This window comes from Euprymna scolopes, chromosome 26 (assembly GCF_053919585.1).
Source record: "Euprymna scolopes isolate OS-2025 chromosome 26, ASM5391958v1, whole genome shotgun sequence".
Classification (NCBI taxonomy): Eukaryota; Metazoa; Mollusca; class Cephalopoda; order Sepiida; family Sepiolidae; genus Euprymna; species Euprymna scolopes.
The window spans coordinates 103,047,491-103,067,773 of record NC_136507.1 but is presented as its reverse complement, the minus strand read 5'-3'; positions in this window follow the sequence as shown (position 1 = coordinate 103,067,773).

Here is a 20,283-nt window from a genome sequence, read left to right as displayed (position 1 = left end):
GATGTTCGAGTTTATGCGAGTTCCTTTTGGGTTGCGGAATGCAGCACAAACATTCCAACGGTTCATAGACCAGGTGTTGTCAGATTTGCCATTCGTCTGTGCATATATTGACGATGTACTTATTGCTAGCCAAACTAGAAAGGAACACATCGGTCATGTGCAACAGGTCTTCGAACGTTTGAAGCAATATGGGATAGTCCTAAACCCATTAAAATGTGCTTTTGGTCAATCCGAAGTAATTTTTTTAGGACACCATATTTCAGAGGCGGGAATATCCCCATCACCAGAGATGGTCAAGTCCATTCAAAATTTCCCTATCCCTGCCACAATGAGGCAGCTGCGTCAATTCTTGGGGCTGATAAACTTTTATCGTAGGTTCTTACCTCACTGTGCACAAGTACTTTTACCATTGACAAGTTTGTTGAAAATGTGAGGAAGTGTGACATTGTATTTTCAGAGCACGCGGTAGAAGCATTCAACAAGATCAAGGCTATGTTGCAGGAGACTGCAAAATTGTCTCACATCCAACCCAACCAGGAGCTGTGCCTAGCAGTGGATGCATCCGCAATTGTAATTGGAGCGGTCCTACAACAAAAATGTGATGCGGACTGGAAACCCATTTCCTTTTTCTCAAAAAAAATTAACAGAGACTGAGAAACGCTATAGTACATTTTCCAGAGAGCTGTTAGCTGCATTCTCCGCGATATGCCATTTCCGGCAGCTCTTGGAAGGTTAGCAGTTCCATATCCTCACGGACCACAAACCCCTGTTAGGCGCTTTACAGTCTTCCTCGGACAAATATTCTCCCAGAGAGATTCGCCAGATGGATTATATCCTTCAATTGACATCGGATATCCAGCACATCAAGGGAGCAGACAACATCCCAGCAGACACCTTATCGCGGGGAATTAATTCCTTCCTGTTGCAGCCGGCAATTGACGTCGACACCTTGTCTAAAGAACAACAGAAGGATGAACATTTACAAAATCTCCTGCAGAATAATCCAACTTCATTGAACCTAGTGACAATTACCAACCCTACCAGACCAGCCACACAAAAGTTGTGTGTGACACAAGCACAAACAAACTGCGACCATACGTTCCAGCATCGCTACGCAAAGACATATTTAAGGCAGTACACGGTCTATCGCATCCAGGGGCCAATGCCTCTGTAAGGCTACTAACAGACCGATATGTCTGGCCGCGAATAAAAGCTGATACAAGAGCATGGGCGAAAACGTGTGTGGAGTGTCAAAAAGCCAAGGTCGGTCGTCACACGCGGGCTCCTCTAGGCACGTTTCCAGTTCCAGATGAGAGATTTCAGCACATTCATATCGACATCACCGGACCATTTCCGACATGTGAAGGTCAGTGCTATCTGCTGACATGTATCGACAGATTCTCACGATGGTTTGAAGCTCTACCGATGCCAGACATGACGGCATACACAACTGCCAGGACATTCCTTGCTGGCTGGGTGGCCAGATTCGGTGTACCACAAAATGTTACATCAGACAGAGGTCGACAGTTTGAGTCAGACCTTTTTCATAAACTTGCAAAACTTTTGGGCACCAAGAGTATACACACCACGGCTTATCACCCCCAGGCAAACGGCATGGTCGAGCGACTACATCGCAGTCTGAAAGCCTCCTTACGGGCACAGCTTACGGACAATACAAGGTGGTTAGAACATCTGCCACTAATATTGTTGGGACTGCGGACAACGGTGAAAAGAGATATGGAGTGCTCAGCAGCGGAGGCTCTATATGGAACCACATTGCGGTTGCCAGCACAATATTTTTTTGAAGCACCAAAAAAAGTTATGGATATGACAGCGTTTGTCGACCGGCTAACAACAAAAATGGCCAAGATGGCATATTCTCCCTCAGGCTCGAATAGGAACATGGTCCCATATGTACCTAAGGGTTTAGAGACTTGCACGCATGTCTTTATCCGTGATACGGAAAGGAGGCATTCCCTGCAACCGCCGTATCGTGGCCCCTTTAAGGTTGTGGAGAGACAAAATAAGTTTTTCAAGTGCTTATCAAGAATGAGGAACAAAACATTTCGGTAGACAGGTTAAAACCCGCAGCACTGGAAGAGACATATCTGAAAGTATCACCCCCAAACGCCATGCCGGTAGATATGACGCTTCAGAAAGTAGAAAAGAAAAAGACATGGTCAGGTAGACATGTCAGATGGCCAGCACATTTAAAAAATTTTGTGACGGTTTAAATAAAATTAAAAATGTTGCCCATTTATTTCAGGTACTCCGTATTTTGGGGGGGAGTACTGTAGGGGAATAAATAAGAGCACCGGATTACCGGTGTAGGGTAAGGAGTGAGGTCCCTTGAAAAAAGAAGAGGAGAGTCCGTACACATGAGGCACGGATGCAAAAAGTTCTTCTCCTAAAAGACAATGTTGGACAGGCAGAGTACAACTCTAGAATACAGTCCTCACTCCTCCCGTAAACCCCACTATTGAAGTGAGTAATCTTTTTACCTTAATGTTCTGAATTGCAGTGTTGTCATGTTTTCATGTTTGTTAATAAATTCTTGTCGTTTATACTTGTTGTACGTTTAGTAATTATTAAAGCTGGTCGGTAGTTTTGGGACTTGGAAGAACCTAAATCCGTACCAACACCTGGCTCCGGTCCTTCGGAGCCGGGGCAACAAGTGTCAAGCAAAGACCATATGTGGGGGCGACTCCACATATAAGACCTTGGTCAATGTAGGGGCAACCCTTCATACCAATTATCACTATCTAGCTCCCCTACTCCCCGGGGAGTTGGTCCCCATTTCCCCTTCACTCCTCATATAAAAAAATCGGCCTTGTGCCTAATTTGCCCGGTGGGGGAGCAAATATATACCCTTTACTTCGTAACCATTCGAAATTTTAAAGGAATCTGAAAGTATTTAAAATATCGAATAGAATGTAATTTTTATATCAAGGCGCGTAAAAGCGTTACAATTTAATGGCTAAGCGTGAGTGATGCCATAAAAATTAAATTTAACTTTCAAAATAAATAAAGCGTAAAAACTTTATAAAGAAAAATAAAAGTGAAAAGCCGCCGAATATATGTCAGCCTATGTCACGGTAACATATTGAGCGAGTTTCTAACAGTATTTTGTCTGTTTTTTTATTTATAACTCATTTTCCCAAACTTACCGCCTCAAAGACAGACTCGGCTGCCATTTTAAATTTTCCAATACATCGGTAAACAGTAAACACTATGCATTTCGAGCTGAATAAGCATGTTACATTAAATATAAACACTAAAACATATCCAGTTTGGTAGAAAAGTAACTTATCTTGCCTTTGATAACATTTATTTGTTATATATTTGTTTTTTGACAACTTTTTCGAATCTGTGTACAGTAAAACAAACCGGAAAAAATCCGGGTAACGCCAGGAAGATACTAATAAAAAATAAACTATTACTTATAAAGTAATTAATATTTGTGCGAACCAGATTGTATTGCTAATTTTTGGTATTTGTGCAGAAATATGAACCGTATATTTTTAGATCGTATTTTCAAGTTAAATTCATTGTTTACAGTATCTTGTTTAAGGTTTTTGTTAGGTGAAAGTACAGATTAGATTTTCTTTAGAAGAATTCATTAGAGCAAGTAAGTAAAAGTTAATTTAAAAGTTTTGATGCTTTTTTTACTTGGGAGTCACCACTTATCAAGGTCCAAAGGCCACTCGAGGATAAGAGTTAATGAATGTAAGGTGGTAGTGTAATTTGGGTAGAATTTGATTATTCATGGGGACGGTTCAACAAGAACTTTTTTTTTACATTGAATTTAAAGGCTACCATGTTGTATTCAGGCAGGAAGCAGGACAGCGGAACACTGTTCCAGTGTTCCACAGGCGAACAGTTCTGGAAAAGAAGCTTTGTTAATGAAATGTGCGTTTAAATTTAAGCACAGTTAGAGAGGAAATTGTTGATATTGGTTGTAGCTAGTAGAGTGTTTTTTTTTTGTGAAAGTTTGGCAAAGGAGGGAACCATAGATTGAAGTTCAGCCGAGCACTTGCCACAAAATTCGAAATAATAACGAAAATAAAAAAATTGAAAGCTCTGAAATTGTGATGTCGAAATTAGTAATAAACCGTTTACTTTCACGATCCAACGATCCGCCATTATTGTTTTATGTAATTACCTCCCTTGCTTCTGTTTATTTTTTTTCATTAATAATTAAATTTATACTTTATCAGATTTCGTAATATTTGGATATGTTTACTAATTTCGACATGACAATTAAGTAGATAATATTGCTTTTAAAATTCAATTTTCGCTTTTCGTTATTGTTCCGAACAAGCACCAAAGGTTCAAATTATTTTTGCTGAAGTTTTATTCTGCTCCAACAAAAATGAAAATGAAAAAATAATAATTAGATTATTTTTCGTGTGATTATCTCCCTTTGAATACACTCATAGGCGCGCATGCGCGCGTGCACGCACACACACACACACACACACACACACACACACACACACACACCTTCCTTTCTTGAACATCAAAGGGAGATAACAACCACACAACCAACTACAAAATTGAAAACTCAGTTTTTACCACGGCTTGCATAAATTCAGGCCCTGCACTGAAAATGACGTCATGTCTGAACTCCTAGCAAACAAGATCTGTCGAACAGTCAGACTGTTGATAAAAGATTTTTACAACTTTGTTTGACAGATTTTTAGTTACTACTGACATAATTACATTTATGACAGTCTTCTTACATTTTTCTTTTTATAAAAGTCTACCTTCCCTCGAATTTTATAAAGATAAAAAATGCATTTATTTTTTTATTATTTACCTCAATCTTACACCATGTTGTGCTAAAACAAACTAATAAAACAGGTTTATACTTTTTACTAATAAAATAAACGTTTTTTTTTTCATATAAAAATATCGTTTTCATTTTAAGAAAAAACTATAATATTTTACAAATATATAAACATTTGTGTGTATATCTATCTATATATTTGTGAAAGTGTGTGTGTGTCTGTCTGTGTACATGTCTCTATGCAATAACTCTGTCAATTTTTAGTCTACAGACTCGAAATTTGATATACAGAGTACTGAGATTTGGGAAAATCTATGTGATCGGTTTTCAGTCAGAAATTTGGCTGTTAAGGGATCAAAGTTCAACGATTTGACCTTTGAGAACTCTACCAAACTCCTCCGACAATTTTCGGTGTAAACACAAATTTTAGATATAGGTTCCTTGGACATGGATCTACCTTAATAACTTGATTTGAGCTCAAAATAATAAGTGTTAAGGGGTCATAATAGGGGTCAAAGTTAAAAAAATTGACCACTTTTTTTTTGTTTTTTGGCTCAACATACACCTCCAAACACCCGGGCAACGCCGGGCACCCATGCTAGTGTATCTATAAAAGTGAACGTTTGTGTGTGTGTGTGTGTGTGCGTGTGTGTACACATTTCCCTGTGCAAAAACTCTGTCAATTTTAAGTCTACAGTCTCAAAATTTGATATAAAGGGTACTGAGATTTGTGAAAATCTTTGATAGGTTTTCAGCCCGAAATTTGGCTGTTTAGGGGTCAAAGTTCAACGATTTGACCGTTGAAACCTCTACCGAACTCCTCTGACAATTTTGGGTCTAAACACTTGAAATTTTAGATGTAGGTTCCTTTGACATGGATCAAACTTTATAATTTGATTTGAGCCCAAAAAACTAAATGTTAAATGGTCAAAATTGGGGTCAAAGTTAAAAAAAAATTGACCTCTGCTGTCTCTACCAAATTACTCAGCCAATTTTTGGTCTAAACATTTGAAATTTTAAATAAAGGCTATTCAGAGCTTTTTAATCGGTTTGGGTAAAAAATTTCAGCTGCCAAGGGTCAAAGTTCAAAAGATTTGATCTTTGCTGTGTCTAGCAAACTACTCAGCCAATTTTAGGCCTAAAAATTTGAAATTTCTACAGAATGAGTATTCAGACATGCGGCAAGCATTTTAATCAGTTTTGGGCGGAAATTTTTGCTGCCAAAGGGTCAAAGTTGAAAGAATTGACCTTTGCAGATTCTACCAAATTCCTCCACCAATTTTGGGTCTAAAAACTTGAAATTTTACATGTAGGTAACTTGGACATGGGTAAAACTTTGTATTTTTGATTTGAGACCAAAATAATAGATGTTAAAGGGTCAAAATTGGGGTCAAAATTAAAAAAAATTACCTCCTGTGGTCTCTACGAAATTACTCAGACAAATTTTGGTCTAAGCATTTGAAATCTTACATAAAGTGTATTCACATGGTGGGCAAGTTATGAACAGTTCATAGGCCCGAGTGTTATGTGGAGATAGGTAACCAATCAAGAACATTCTATATAAGGAACCGAGTCACCGGATTCACCAGACTTTTTGAACAGAGACTTCTCCCTGAACATTAACACACTTTATTTGTCTCTATGTAAATACGTAAATAAACTTTTCTTTCAGTATTCAAACCACAGTGTATATTTATTTATTCCTTTCATGCAATACTTTATCTTTGATTGTCCATATAATAGGCCACCTTAGGACATATCACCGAGCAAAGCCGGGCTGAACTGCTGGTATGTAATAATTTCAAAAGACATACTTATAGCAAGCTAGATACACAAACATTTGTTTCTTTCTGCTAAAAGTTCACGAGGTTAACTGTTAATTTGATGAATTCCTTTTGTGGAATGAAACATTTGTGATAAGTGTATATTATATACTACTGCAAAGCTCTAGAGTATTGGGTATGCATATATATATATATATATATATATATATATATATATATATATATATATATATATATATAATTATTTCCACTGCCAGACAACATTGCAGCCAGCAAATGCCACGAAAGCCAACAAACTGGAAGTCCAAAACTCAAGTTTCGCCCTCATCTGGACACACCTGAACTTAGGATTCGAAACCCGAGCCTCTTGCATGCGAGGCAAGCACTCTACCAACTGAGCAAACATGCCGCACACAAGAAAGTTTTAACTATCATAGATCAAGCAAAGTTTTAACTATCATAGATCAAGCAAACCACAAGGAAATCTAATAGTGGAATGCACCTATCTTCGTTTCGAACAAGGGATGTGAACATCGCAATCAGCCTTAAACCAAGTCGATGTCTCACTAGTAGGAATTTATACTCGCTAGGGATGTCATCACGACAAGCCTATCCTAACAAGCAATAAGTATTTTTCAGAATGTGTGAGAGATTATATAATTATTTCCACTGCCAGACAACATTGCAGCCAGCAAAAGCCACAAAAGCTTTCGTGGCTTTTGCTGGCTGCAAAGTTGTTTGGCAGTGGAAATGATTATATATTCTCTCACACATTCTGATATATATATATGTTAAGTTTTGAGACATTATGTTGAACAAAGATGGCGGCGTAGTTCAGATCAGTAATGTATGCAATATATATATATATATATATATATATATATATATATTGCATACAAGAGGAGGCTTAAAACATGGAATGAGATCTCAAGCAAAATTATAAAAACTGAGATGTTTTGTTTTCTTTTCAATAAAGCTTATTTACACCAAATAAAAAATGAAATTCTAATTTAAGTCACATAAATTATTTTTTATTTTATGGAAATCATTCAAGACAAGGCATGAAGCCACTTGATGTAAGGAGCTAACAAGAACGAAAGCTGATTATTGCAAAGACCAAGGCTGTAGGTAGAAAGGAAACAGTGAGCAGGAGGAGAGTTCTACAACCTTGCAGCTACTGGAATAAGAAGCTGTATTAGAATGTGATATTAAAACAGTGAATTGATGGAGACTGAGACTAGCAACGGAGAGAAAGGTTGCAGTGAAGAAGAAAGGGGCCAATCGAATTACAGATACGTTTCTGCAATTTATCAAAAACCAAGTAGGGCACATATTCAACGTGGTCTGATAGGTCTGCGGAATCTAATGTGGAATGGCTGACCCACTCAAATAAGACAGATGACGAGGGGAGGTTCTGTCATTATTTTGCCATTGCCTATGACCTCACTCAGATTGTTCATGAACCCACCCATGTGCTCGATACTACCTGTCAGTATGCAAGCCTTCTAGACCTTTTTCTCTCAACTTCCCCTGAGCTATGTTCATGTTCCATTCTATCTCCCCTGGGTTCCTCTGACCACTGTGTTGTATCAGTTAAGATAAAAATGAGATACAATAAGTCTTCAGATGTACCTCTCCACCGTACTGTATATCGATACTCTATAGCTGACTGGGATAGCTTCCGTACATTCATATCTGATCTACCTCTACATTCCATGTTTAAAAAGGATGTTTCCTTTATAGTATCAGACCTGACCGAATGGTTAATTGTAGGCATAGACCGATTCATACCATCCAAAAAATTCCAACAAAAACCTAACAGCCAGCCATGGTTCTCCCCAGAATGTGCTGCTGCCATTGCGCACAGAAATCACTTTTTCCATAGCTACCAATGTAATAGATGTACTGAGATAAAGCTGCTTTCAGGACTGCTAGCAACCACTGCAAAAGAGTAATAAAAAATGCAAGAGAGCTATATGCTCAGTCCGTCAAATCCAAAGTAGCAAACAGGATCCTGAACAGAAGCATGCGTTCTATCCCAACCATCATCAATGGACCTGAGGTCATCTCATCAGCATCAGATAAGGCCAAACTATTTGCAAAGAACTTTGCAGCTAACTCTACCCTCTGTGACGAAGGTCATCAACTACCCATATTTCCTCCTACAACAGACAACACACTATTCAACATACAAATATCTGTGCGTGAGGTCGCCAAACTAACCAAGAACCTTGCTCAAACGACATTCCAATTATAGTGTTGAAAAAGCTTTGACCAAAACTTGCCCCCATACTTACAAAACTGTTTAAGCGTTGCCTTAAGGAGAAGTGCTTTCCAACACCCTAGAAAACCTTGTCAGTATGCCCTGTATTTAAGAACTCAGGTGATAAGTCATCTCCCTCTCAGTACAGACCAATAAGTCTCTTGTGTGTCATGAGTAAGTTACTGGAATCCATATTAAATAAAGAAGTAGTCAGCCACCTCAGCAGAAATAACCTCCTTAGTGACATGCAATATAGTTTCCATTCTGCTAAATCTACAGCTGATATGCTAACAGTTATATCTCATAGGATTAGGCTTCCTTTCTAGGGCAATTGCTCTTGAAATATCAAAGGCCTTCGATAAGGTATGGCATAAGGGCGTACTTCACAAGATTTCCAGCTACGGTATAACTGGGAATATTTTCTCAATAATTAAATCATTTTTCTTTGATAGGCTCATAAGAGTAGTGGTTGATGGGCAGAAATCAGAGGCCCACAGTATTAATGCTGGAGTCCCTCAGGGGTCCATCCTAGGCCTAACTCTCTTCCTGATCTACATCAATGATCTCCCAAAACACATACTTGAATCATTCGTTGACATCTATGCTGATGACACAACCATCTATGGCAACACATCAAAGGCTGTAAATGAAAAAGCTCTCTCTGATTCTCTCTCCTCTGATCTTGGGCGCGTGGTAGAGTGGGGGAAGAGGTGGCTGGTTACTTTTAATGCATCTAAAACCAAGCTCCTAACTTTACATCATCAACGCTCTGATCCTCATCTAGCATCAATTGAAATGGATGACTCTCGTCTTGGGGAGGCTTCATGCTTTGACAAGCTCCTGGATTTGACCTTTACTCCTGATCTGAAATGGAACATGTATATCAAGTCTGTTGCCCGGGCCGCTGGGAAAATAGTAGGATCCTTCTATCGCTCCAGAAGATATCTCACTACTGATGCAATTCTCTATCTTTATAAAAGCCAAGTACGTCCAAAGATGGAGTACTGCTGCCACATCTAGGCTGGAACTTCTAAAAACAGCCTATCCTGCCTTGACAAAGTACAAAATAGACTTCGTGGCTTAGTGGGGATGTCCTTTTCTCTTCCCTGCAACCTCTCTCGCACAGAAGAGACGTTGCGAGCCTGTCTTTGTTTTATCATTATTTCCATGGCAAGTGCTCGTCCGAGCTCCAATCTCTGGTCTCCCCTCACCAGTCTTTCACGATAAACACTTGTCTAACTAAAACCACTGTCAGTAATTTCCTCCACTCTTTATCTGTGCCTAAATCAAAACGTAGATTCCATGAACAAAGCTTCTTTCTGAGAAGTGCACACCTGTGGAATTCTCTTCCGTTTGCCTGCTTCCCACCTGACTACAACTTGGATGCCTTCAAGTCCAACATAAACAAATTCCTGATTAATCGCCCCCTTAAGTAAGACACTTTATCAAATCTCTAATACCAACTATTACTACGATATTATCCCATTGATTATTGTACACACAATAACCATTATCCCCGAGTGGCTTCTGAGCCTTGATAAGTGGTGATACCCCATGTAAAAAAAAAAAAAAAATAGAGAATATCTTCAAGTGTGAAAAAGTGTTTAGAGCGATAGAGAGAACTGGTTTTATAAAAACAGCATGAACAATGGATTTAATATATGAATTTCTAAGAAAGATTTGATGCGAAAAAAAACTAATAAGTTTTATAGTCGATTTCTCATGAAGAGCAGAACCATCCATAAGAATCTCAAGAAGAAAAGGGACACAACTACGATTGAAGGACAATAATTGAGTCCTAACAGGATTAAACGAAACAAGGCATTTCTTAACACAATCCATAATATCCAAATCAACTTCTAGATCAACTGCATATTTCAACTGACCGAAGGAAGATCGGTGAGAAGCAATACCAGAATAGAGAGTGGTGTCATCAAAATATATGTTGATTCTCTGAATAATATTCTCTGGACGACCATTTCTATAGTGAAGAACCGGTGTTGAACCTAGGATAAAGCCCTGAGCAACACCAGCTTTGATAGGAAAAGAAAATGAAGATACTCCATCAAGAGTTACTCACAAACTTCAATCAGAAAGAAAAAACCCCAACAATATCAAGAAGTTTATCACCAATACCATAACCTCAAAGTTTATGTTGACGACCAGGATAACACACTCTGTTGAACACTTTAAAATGTCAAGGGCAATGACTCTACCCTCGCTGGAATTATATGTAAACCGACAGATCCGTTTAGTTACAACAGTTAATAGATTTGGTTGCTTGGGGACTGGGTAGAAAGTTTCGAGCCAAGAATATGTTCTTGACAATTAATCCGACAGGTGTGGAGACAGGAACTGCTCCAGTACTTGTCGGACTGAGATACGCTACTTGGGTATCGCCTAGGAGATCCACTTTCCCAGGCCTTGCCACCTGGCTTTCGAGTGGGGTAAGTTTATTGCTTGCTGCCTGAGGCGCCCTGATCGGGAATACCTACAGGGATGGCCAGACAATTTTTGCTAGGCAAGAGTGCCCCTCCTTTAGGGGAGCTTGCTTGACATCCCCACTTTCCTGACCTTGTGTCACATAATGCTGTGGTGGGCAGCATTTAGATATCTACTCTTCCCATTTTTAAAATGTTGTAGGGTGGGTCTCCTTGCTGCTTCAGTTTCTTGCAGCATGTAATTATCTAACCTTTTATCAAAAATATTGCGACAAACTTTTTAAGTAAATGTGGTATTTTGATGACTAATCCATATCCATATTAATTCTTCACTCTGCATCGTACGGATACAAAAATATTAGGTTCGCTGAACTTTATCATGAAAACATTTATACAAAATTTCAGCCAGATCTGCCCACTTGTTTCAAAGAAAAAGTGGAACCAACAGATTATTGACAACAATCTTGACCAACATCTGTAATGACAAATTTTTTACTTTTAGGCGCTCAAAACGGAAGTGCTTAAAATCGTTTCTGCATATGCAGCCCAACGCATTCACTCGTCTTAAATAATGAAAACAAAGAAAAAATTTTAAGCAATCAGATGCATTTCTCTGAATTTATTCAAATTTTCCAACTGGATCTGCTTCAAGTTCATAAAAAACAGATTTTTTCCTTCAATGGAAATGTTTAAGCCAAAGTCCACGTTAGAGCTAACATTTGCTTCGTGTTAATTTCCCTTGCCCTTCTATTAAGTGTTGAGGAAACAAAATAATACATTTTTTCAACTCATGCACACACAGTCATAAGCATACACACTCCACATTAACTCTTTTACACTGTCATCTGCTCATCAAAAACAAATATATAAACCTCTTAATTCTCCTAACATTTCTCGTTGAACTTTTTACAATGAAAACCGATGGACATTAAATTTTAATCAAATATAATTTGTTGTGTGATTGAGCAAGGAAGTTTTGATTACAATTTTTCAGATCCATAATTCCTCGATATCTCAGTCGATAAATTTCTCCTGTTCTACAAGAACTCTCAAAATATGTATAAATATTCTGTTTTCCTACCTACGAGTTGCCTTATATAAGTTTCCAGACGTTTTCATATGAGCACTTTTATTGATAATACACACGTGAAACTCTTTGAAGTAATCTCCTCCAACTGCAATGCATTTGTTGTACAGTTCCAACGACTTCTGGAAGGCCCCATAGAAGTTCTCTTGTCACAGCCTCTTTCATCTCCTCAATTGTCTCATAGCGACAGTCTCTAAGGTTTTCCTTGAGCTTAGGGAATAACCAAAAGTCACAGGGAGCAAGATATGGATTATAGGGAGGGTGAGGAACTGTCTTGATACCCATCTTGGTCAAATAGTCTGTGACGAGGATGGAGACAAACTTTGCACAAATCATCTGCATCGTCAGTTCCTTGCAAAAAATTGTATGTACAGTTCCCACACTGACATCAAACTGTGCACTTATTGTCTCTATAGACACACGACGGTCCTTATTCATGAAATTTTTTATTTGATCAATCAACTCTGGTGTTCTGAATTTTTTGCTCTTCCCACACCTCTTATCATCCCTCAAAAACTGCCTGCTTTCCTTGAATCTCTTATGCCACTCAAAAACTGATACTCGATTCATGCAAGATGGTTAAAAAAAAAAGACTAAAGCACTCCATACATTTCTGTGGCATTTTCTCCAAGTTTAAAACAGAATTTTATTGCATATCGTTCTTCTAAAGTGTCCTCACGTCCAGATTGCATTTTTGGAATTCACCAGCTGTAAGCTTCCATTTTTAAACTAAACAAAAAAAATATCTCTGTTGCAAACTTTTGAACTCATTATTTTGTTTGCGTATATCATCTAGCATTTCGATCGCTTTTCTCACATTTGAATATTACGTAAAAATGCTTTCCTTAAAAATGTCTCGCTAAAATCGGCTCTACACCGAATCGAGAATCCTAAAATGGTCCTTTAACTTGCTCTTGCATAACGGCTTTATAATAAAACCCTGAGGAATACATTATTTCCTAAACCAAAAGTTAAATAAAATTATCAGCAAGAGGACGTATGGCATAACTAAGCTTATCTCTATAATTATATGCATGCAACTTTGTGTGTGTGTGTGTGTGTGTGTGTGAGAGTTCCTTATGGACTCCGAAATTGCTGAACAGATTTTCTTTAAAATTTACAGAACTTTAGTGTATAAGTCTGGGAGTGATCTTAGTAAATTTTGTCTCAGAATACCCCCCCTATAATTACTAATAACTGATAATCGAAACCGTTATTTTAAATTATCTATCATCGTTATTTTAATTTATCTATCATCGGTAAAGCCATTTTTACCACGTTGTCACTTAGCAAAAATGATAGAACAATGGGCTGTGAAAATTCTACTGTGGGTAAGTTGATAGCGTGTTTTTATTTTATTTTTTTTTTGCATGACGGTAGCATAACATGTAGGTTCAAACTCTGCACATAAATTTCTTAATTTTTTTTCAGTAACTACAAAGAATTTTATAAGACTTGGAAAATTTACGTGTTTTTTTTTTTTGCATAATGTGGTCTGTAAGTTCAAACCCGCACATAGATTTCTTAATTTTTTTTTTTTTGTTAAATGGAAAGAAGTTTATTTTAAATAATTTTATAAAAGAAAAAGTAGGTTCTCCAGAGTGCAATGTAGAATAACATATATTTTGGACTAAGGTACTGCATAGAGGCATGTGAAGCTTCCTCCCAAACAATTTCATGGATCGATGACAATAAAAATATAGGATTGTGAAATATTCGTTGATCCTCATCCAATCCCGGGCAACGTCAGGTCTTCCTGCCAGTATATATATATATATATATATATATATATATATTAGTGTTGAGGGGGGGAGTGTATTTTTCTTTTGTCAAGAATTTATTTAACAAAATAGATCAAAAGTTTTTTTCTTTTTTAATTGGTCTTCAGTTATTTGAATATTTTGATTTCTGTTTTTGTAAGTTATTTAACGCAAGATATGTTTTTTTTTCTTGCTGTTAGTGATTTTCTTTTTCTTTTAAGGTTAATGAAAGAAAAACTTTTTGCTTGAAAATGTTTTACAATACAATACAATATACAGTGAGAAAGAATATAGTCCACAAATTCCAAAATTTCATCATGACAAGTTTCAAGAAAAAATACACGATTAAACCCGGTTCCCCAACTTCCAACGTAGACCCCTACTACCATGTCTCCTTCTCCAACATCAGGGGTCTTCGTTCTAACCTTCCAGAGGTTGAAACCCAATTACAGGAGACTAAACCAGACCTTTTATTTTTAAGTGAAACTGGCATTGGACAGGCTATTTCCCTAGATGAGTTTGCAATTTCAGGATACTCTAACTTAACTTCTAAATCTGACCCCCAAGATCGCCATGGGCATGGAATATGTGCCTATATTAAAGATAGCTTTCCATGTGGGAGGGACATCTCCAGGGAAGATCCTAACTTACCCTATATGTGCTTCCGGGTTGCTTTAGCTCACACTACTGCATTTATATTTACTCTCTATCGCCCCCACAACAGTGGAGTTACTATCTTTCAAAGCATATCTGAGAAAATTGACCAAGTCCTTTCTACTTATCCTTCAGCTAACATTCACGTATGTGGAGACTTCAATGTTCACAATGTTGAATGGTTGACCCACTCAAACAAGACCGATGATGAGGGGAGGTTCTGTCATGATTTCTCCATTGCCTATGACCTCACTCAGATTGTTCAGGAACCTACCCGTGTGCCCGATAATGATGGCCAGTATGCGAGCCTACTAGACCTTTTTCTCACAACTTGCCCTGAACTATGTTCAGTTTCTGTTCTGTCGCCTCTTGGATCTTCCGACCACTCTGTTGTATCAATTAAGATAAAAATGAAATGTAATAAGTCCCCAGATGTACCTCTTCATCGTACAGTATATCGATACACTAAGGCTGACTGGGATAGCTTCCGTACATTTATATCTGATCTACCTCTGCATTCCATGTTTAAAAAGGATGTGTCCTCTATAGTATTAGACCTAACTGAATGGTTAATTGTAGGTATTGACCATTTCATACCCTCTAAAAAGTTTCAGAAAAAACCTAACAGCCAGCCATGGTTCTCTCCAGAATGTGCTGCTGCCATTGCGCACAGAAATCACTTTTTCCACTGCTTCAAACGTAATAGATGTATGGAAACTAAAGCCGTTTTCAGGACTGCCAGCAACCATTGTAAGAAAGTAATAAGGAACGCAAGAGAGTTGTATGCTCAATCTGTTAAGTCCAAAGTAGCTGAGCAGCGGCTTGGTTCCCACCAGTTTTGGCAAATAGCAAACAGAATCCTGAACAGAAGCGTGTGCTCCATCCCAACTATTATCAATGGACCTGAGGTAATCTCGTCAGCATCAGACAAAGCCAAACTCTTTGTCAAGAACTTTGCAGCAAATTCTACCCTTTGCGATCAAGACCGCCAACCCCCAATATTTCCTCCTGTATCAGAAAACACGCTATGTGATATACCAAGCTAATCAAAAACCTTGATTCGAGTAAAGCAACTGGCCCTGATGGTATTCCAATTATAGTACTCAAAAAACTTCAACCTGAATTAGCGCCCATACTTACAAAACTGTTTAAACGTTGTCTTAAGGAGAATAGTTTCCCATCTCCCTGGAAAACCTCATCAGTATGCCCTGTATTTAAGAATTCAGGTGATCGCTCATCCCCCTCTCAGTACAGGCCAATAAGTCTCCTGTGCGTCATGAGTAAGTTGCTAGAATCTGTGTTAAATACAGAAGTAATCAAACATCTCAACAAAAATAACCTTCTTAGTGACACTCAATATGGTTTCCGTTCTGCTAGATCTACAGCAGATGTCCTTACAGTTATATCGCATAGGATTAGCAAATCTCTCGACGGTGGCAATCTTTCTAGAGCAATTGCTCTTGACATATCTAAGGCCTTTGATAGGGTATGGCATAAAGGTTTACTTCATAAGATCGCTAGCTATGGTATAGCTGGAAAAGTCTTCTCAATTATTAAATCATTTCTTTCTGATAGGTTCATAAGAGTAGTAGTTGAGGGGCAAAAATCAGAAGCTCACAGTATTAATGCCGGTGTCCCTCAGGGATCCATCCTGGGCCCAACTCTTTTCCTGATCTACATTAATGATCTTCCAAATCATATCCTTACATCATTTGTAGACATTTATGCTGACGACACTACCATTTATGGTACCACATCTAAGACAGTAAACGACCAAGTTCTCTCCAATTCTCTCTCCTCTGATCTTGAGCACGTAGTACAATGGGGAAAGGAGTGGCTGGTTACTTTTAATGCATCTAAAACCAAGCTTCTCTCTTTACATCATCAACATTCTAATCCACATTTGTCATCAATTGAAATGAATGGCTCTCGTCTTCAGGAGGCCTCAAGTTTTGACAAGCTTCTGGGCTTGACCATTACTCCTGATCTTAAATGGAACACGTATATCAAATCTGTTGCCAAGGCCGCTGGAAAAATGGTGGGATCTTTCTATCGATCCAGTAGATATCTCACTGCTGATGCTATTCTCTACCTATATAAGAGCCAGGTACGTCCAAGGATGGAATACTGTTGCCACATCTGGGCAGGAGCTGCTAGAAAGGACTTGTCCTGCCTTGATAGAGTTCAAAATAGACTTCGTAGCCTCGTAGGAGATGTCCTTTTCTCCTCCTTGCAACCTCTATCTCACAGAAGAGATGTTGCGAGTTTGTCTCTGATGTATCGTTATTTTCATGGAAAGTGTTCAACTGAGCTTCAATCTTTGGTCCCCCCTCGCCAAACTTTCACAAGAAACACTCGTCTAGCTGTAAACACTATCAATAATTTCCCCCACTCTTTATCTGTGCCTAAACCTAAACGTAGATTCCATGAACAAAGCTTCTTTCTTAGAACTGCACGCCTGTGGAATTGTCTTCCGTTTTCCTGCTTTCCGGCTGACTACAATATGGTTGTGTTCAAGTCTAAAGTAAATAAGTTCTTGATGAGCCGTTCCATATAAGTTATTAAATTTACCAAATTTTCATTACTAATGATTACTATATTGACCAATTTCTACTGTACACTCTTTAACCCTTATCCTTGAGTGGCCTCTGGGCCTTGATAATGTGGTGATGCCTTTGTAAAAAAAAAAAAAAAAAAAAAAAAAAAAAAAAAAAAAAAGCCCTATACACCCGAGATTACAGTCTCTCAATACACATTATCTCTAGATTCGTTATCAAAGCGAAGCGAGTGATTCCTGCAATGTTTGTCTAGTCTGGCTTTGGAGGTATTGAGTGACTCTGCAAATGCCACTTCTTCCGGCAGCGGGTTCCACACGTTCACCAAATGTTGGGAGTAGTGTGCTCGAACAGACCCAGCTGTCCCCTTTCAATGTTTCTTCTTATTCAAACACAAGGAATTCCCACGGGTCCTACAATCTTGTTTCAAAGGAAGCATCTTGAGAGTCCACGCTGTATTCCCCATGCAGATATTTGAAGATGAATGACATCTCCTCTCATTCAACGGAACATCAGAGTTTTTTGTTTTATTTTTTTCATTTTACATTAATGAAATGTTTTTCTTTTCCCAGTTATTTTTACAAATAGAATTACAACTTGTTTTCATAAATGCGCAAAATGTCTTCATCTCTTTTTACCATAAAATAAGTAAATCTAACGAACAGTAAAAACAAATTTCAATATAAATAAGAAGTTTGAAAACTTTAAAGTGTCGGGAATAATGATAAAATCATTTTTATTTACTTTTTTGTTGTTGTTGTTGTTGTAAGTTCAATATTTCATCATCAGATTAAGAAGTCCGGTCTGTAATTTTTTTTATTAATTCTAAATTTCTTGAGATGTGGAAAAGTTTGTATTTTGTTTCTTAAATTTATCCAAAAACCATCTAATATATAAAAGGCAAAATGTGTTACAAAACCAAATTCAATTTTTTCATGGTGTATACGGTCTCGAGCAACGCCGGGTAGCCCCGCTAGTATATATATAAATTCGTATTCCTGTTTGTTTGTTTGTTCAAAATTTTATCAATATACACAAGAGGTCCATTACTTGCCTATTTCATTTATTTCTAAATATAGTATAATTCTTGCAAAATATGCGATTAAGACGTACCCTCATTTGCATATTACATTAAGGAAAATCGATTTTACTAAATAGCTGTTTGTTAGTTACTGTTTATAGCGAGAGAATTGTTTTAAGTGTTCTATTTAAGATTTTTATTTAAAATTGATTTATATTGGTAATATATTTAATTAAGTTTATTTTGAATTATTATTACCGTCGATTTTTTTTTAAAAAACCGGAAGTCTTAAACGTTGCTTTGTGTGTTTATTATTACTAAAATCGATTTTTTTAGAAACTGGAAATCTCAAACATCGGTTTGTGTTTTTGTGTGTGCGTTCGTATATCCACTAAAAATTTTAGCCAGCTGCATCAGACCGAGTTGAAAGAATGATCCCTCAGGAGCATAATATTTGAGAACTAGAAAAAAGAATTAATTTTGTGATGGTCAACTGAACCATTTCTTGAAAGGTGGGGGGGGGCGTCATTTTTCATGACGCTATTTTGCAAGTCACATATGCGTTTATCGTAGCATGGTTGATAAAAGCGTTTTTCATTTACCTTTTCCCTTCTTTCCCATTTTTGCGGTACAGGTTCGAGCCATCCTAGGCAGTTATTTATTTATTTATTTTATTTTTTTTTGCAATCGCACGAGAACTTGCTGCTATTTTTTGTGAAACAAAAGTTGTTTTTTGTCATTTTTTTAGGGGGGATGGTCCAGGTTGTCACCTACCTCTTCCATTCTTTTCTGAGGTGGTTGCTCAATATCCTTAGTATAGCTCTGTCTAAACCGAATTTTATATCTACCTGGGTGACGCCAGGTATCCATGCTAGTAAATTCAATAAACCTTTTAAATAATTAATCATTTTGACGAAATAGAAAATCATGATTAGGAGTCTTCCCCAACATTTTCAATAAATTTTGGTTTTCAAATTTTCTTCACAAAACAATAATACATATTTAGGATTACCTACTAACTTTAACCAATGACTTTGTCACACACACACGCACACACACACACACATATTATTTACTATAATAATTATAATTATTAAATACATATATATATCGGGATGTTTGTAGTGCCATGTCGCGCATGGAAAGGGACCCTGCACTCATTCCCGGTGGGCTTTCCTGAGGCCACAATCCTGTGGGTGAGGACAGCTGATGGTTTACTTGTATTGCATGTCTGGTATTCTGCACAACTACTTGTCCAGCACCCCCTCACTCACTCACCCTAACTGAAACTTTTAAATAAAATAAAATGAATTGACAGCTCAAGCAAAAGTTACGTTTAAACCAGGACCAAACTCAAAGAAAACCAACCTGCCTCCTCCCTTGAGGCTTGCATTTACTAATATCTGTGGGCTTAGAACTAACTTAGATGATGTCGAGTCATTTCTCCTTGTAAACACCTCGGATATCTTAGCATTAAGTGAAACTAACCTTCACTCCTCCATTCCCTCTAACCACTTTAACATGCCTGGTTATCTCCCACTCTACCGTAAGGACTCGGACAGACATATGCATGGACTTGGAGTCTATATTCGTAACACTCTCCCCCTGACTAGAGAAATAAAACTAGAATCAGAGGACCAGGCCTTTATGTGCTTCAGACTAAATATGCAACACAATATTAGCTACTTGTATTTTCTCTACCGCTCTCCCTCAAACCAAGACTGTACCCTAATAAACAAAGTCTCAGACAGCATAGATATAGCACTCTCCCTCGATACTAGCGCACAAATACATGTATTTGGTGACTTCAATGTCCACCACAGTAACTGGCTAGGATTCTCTAATCATACAGACGTAGCTGGTAGCGCAACACATAGCTTCTCTATATCCCATTCCCTATCTCAGTTGGTTACATTTCCGACACGTTTC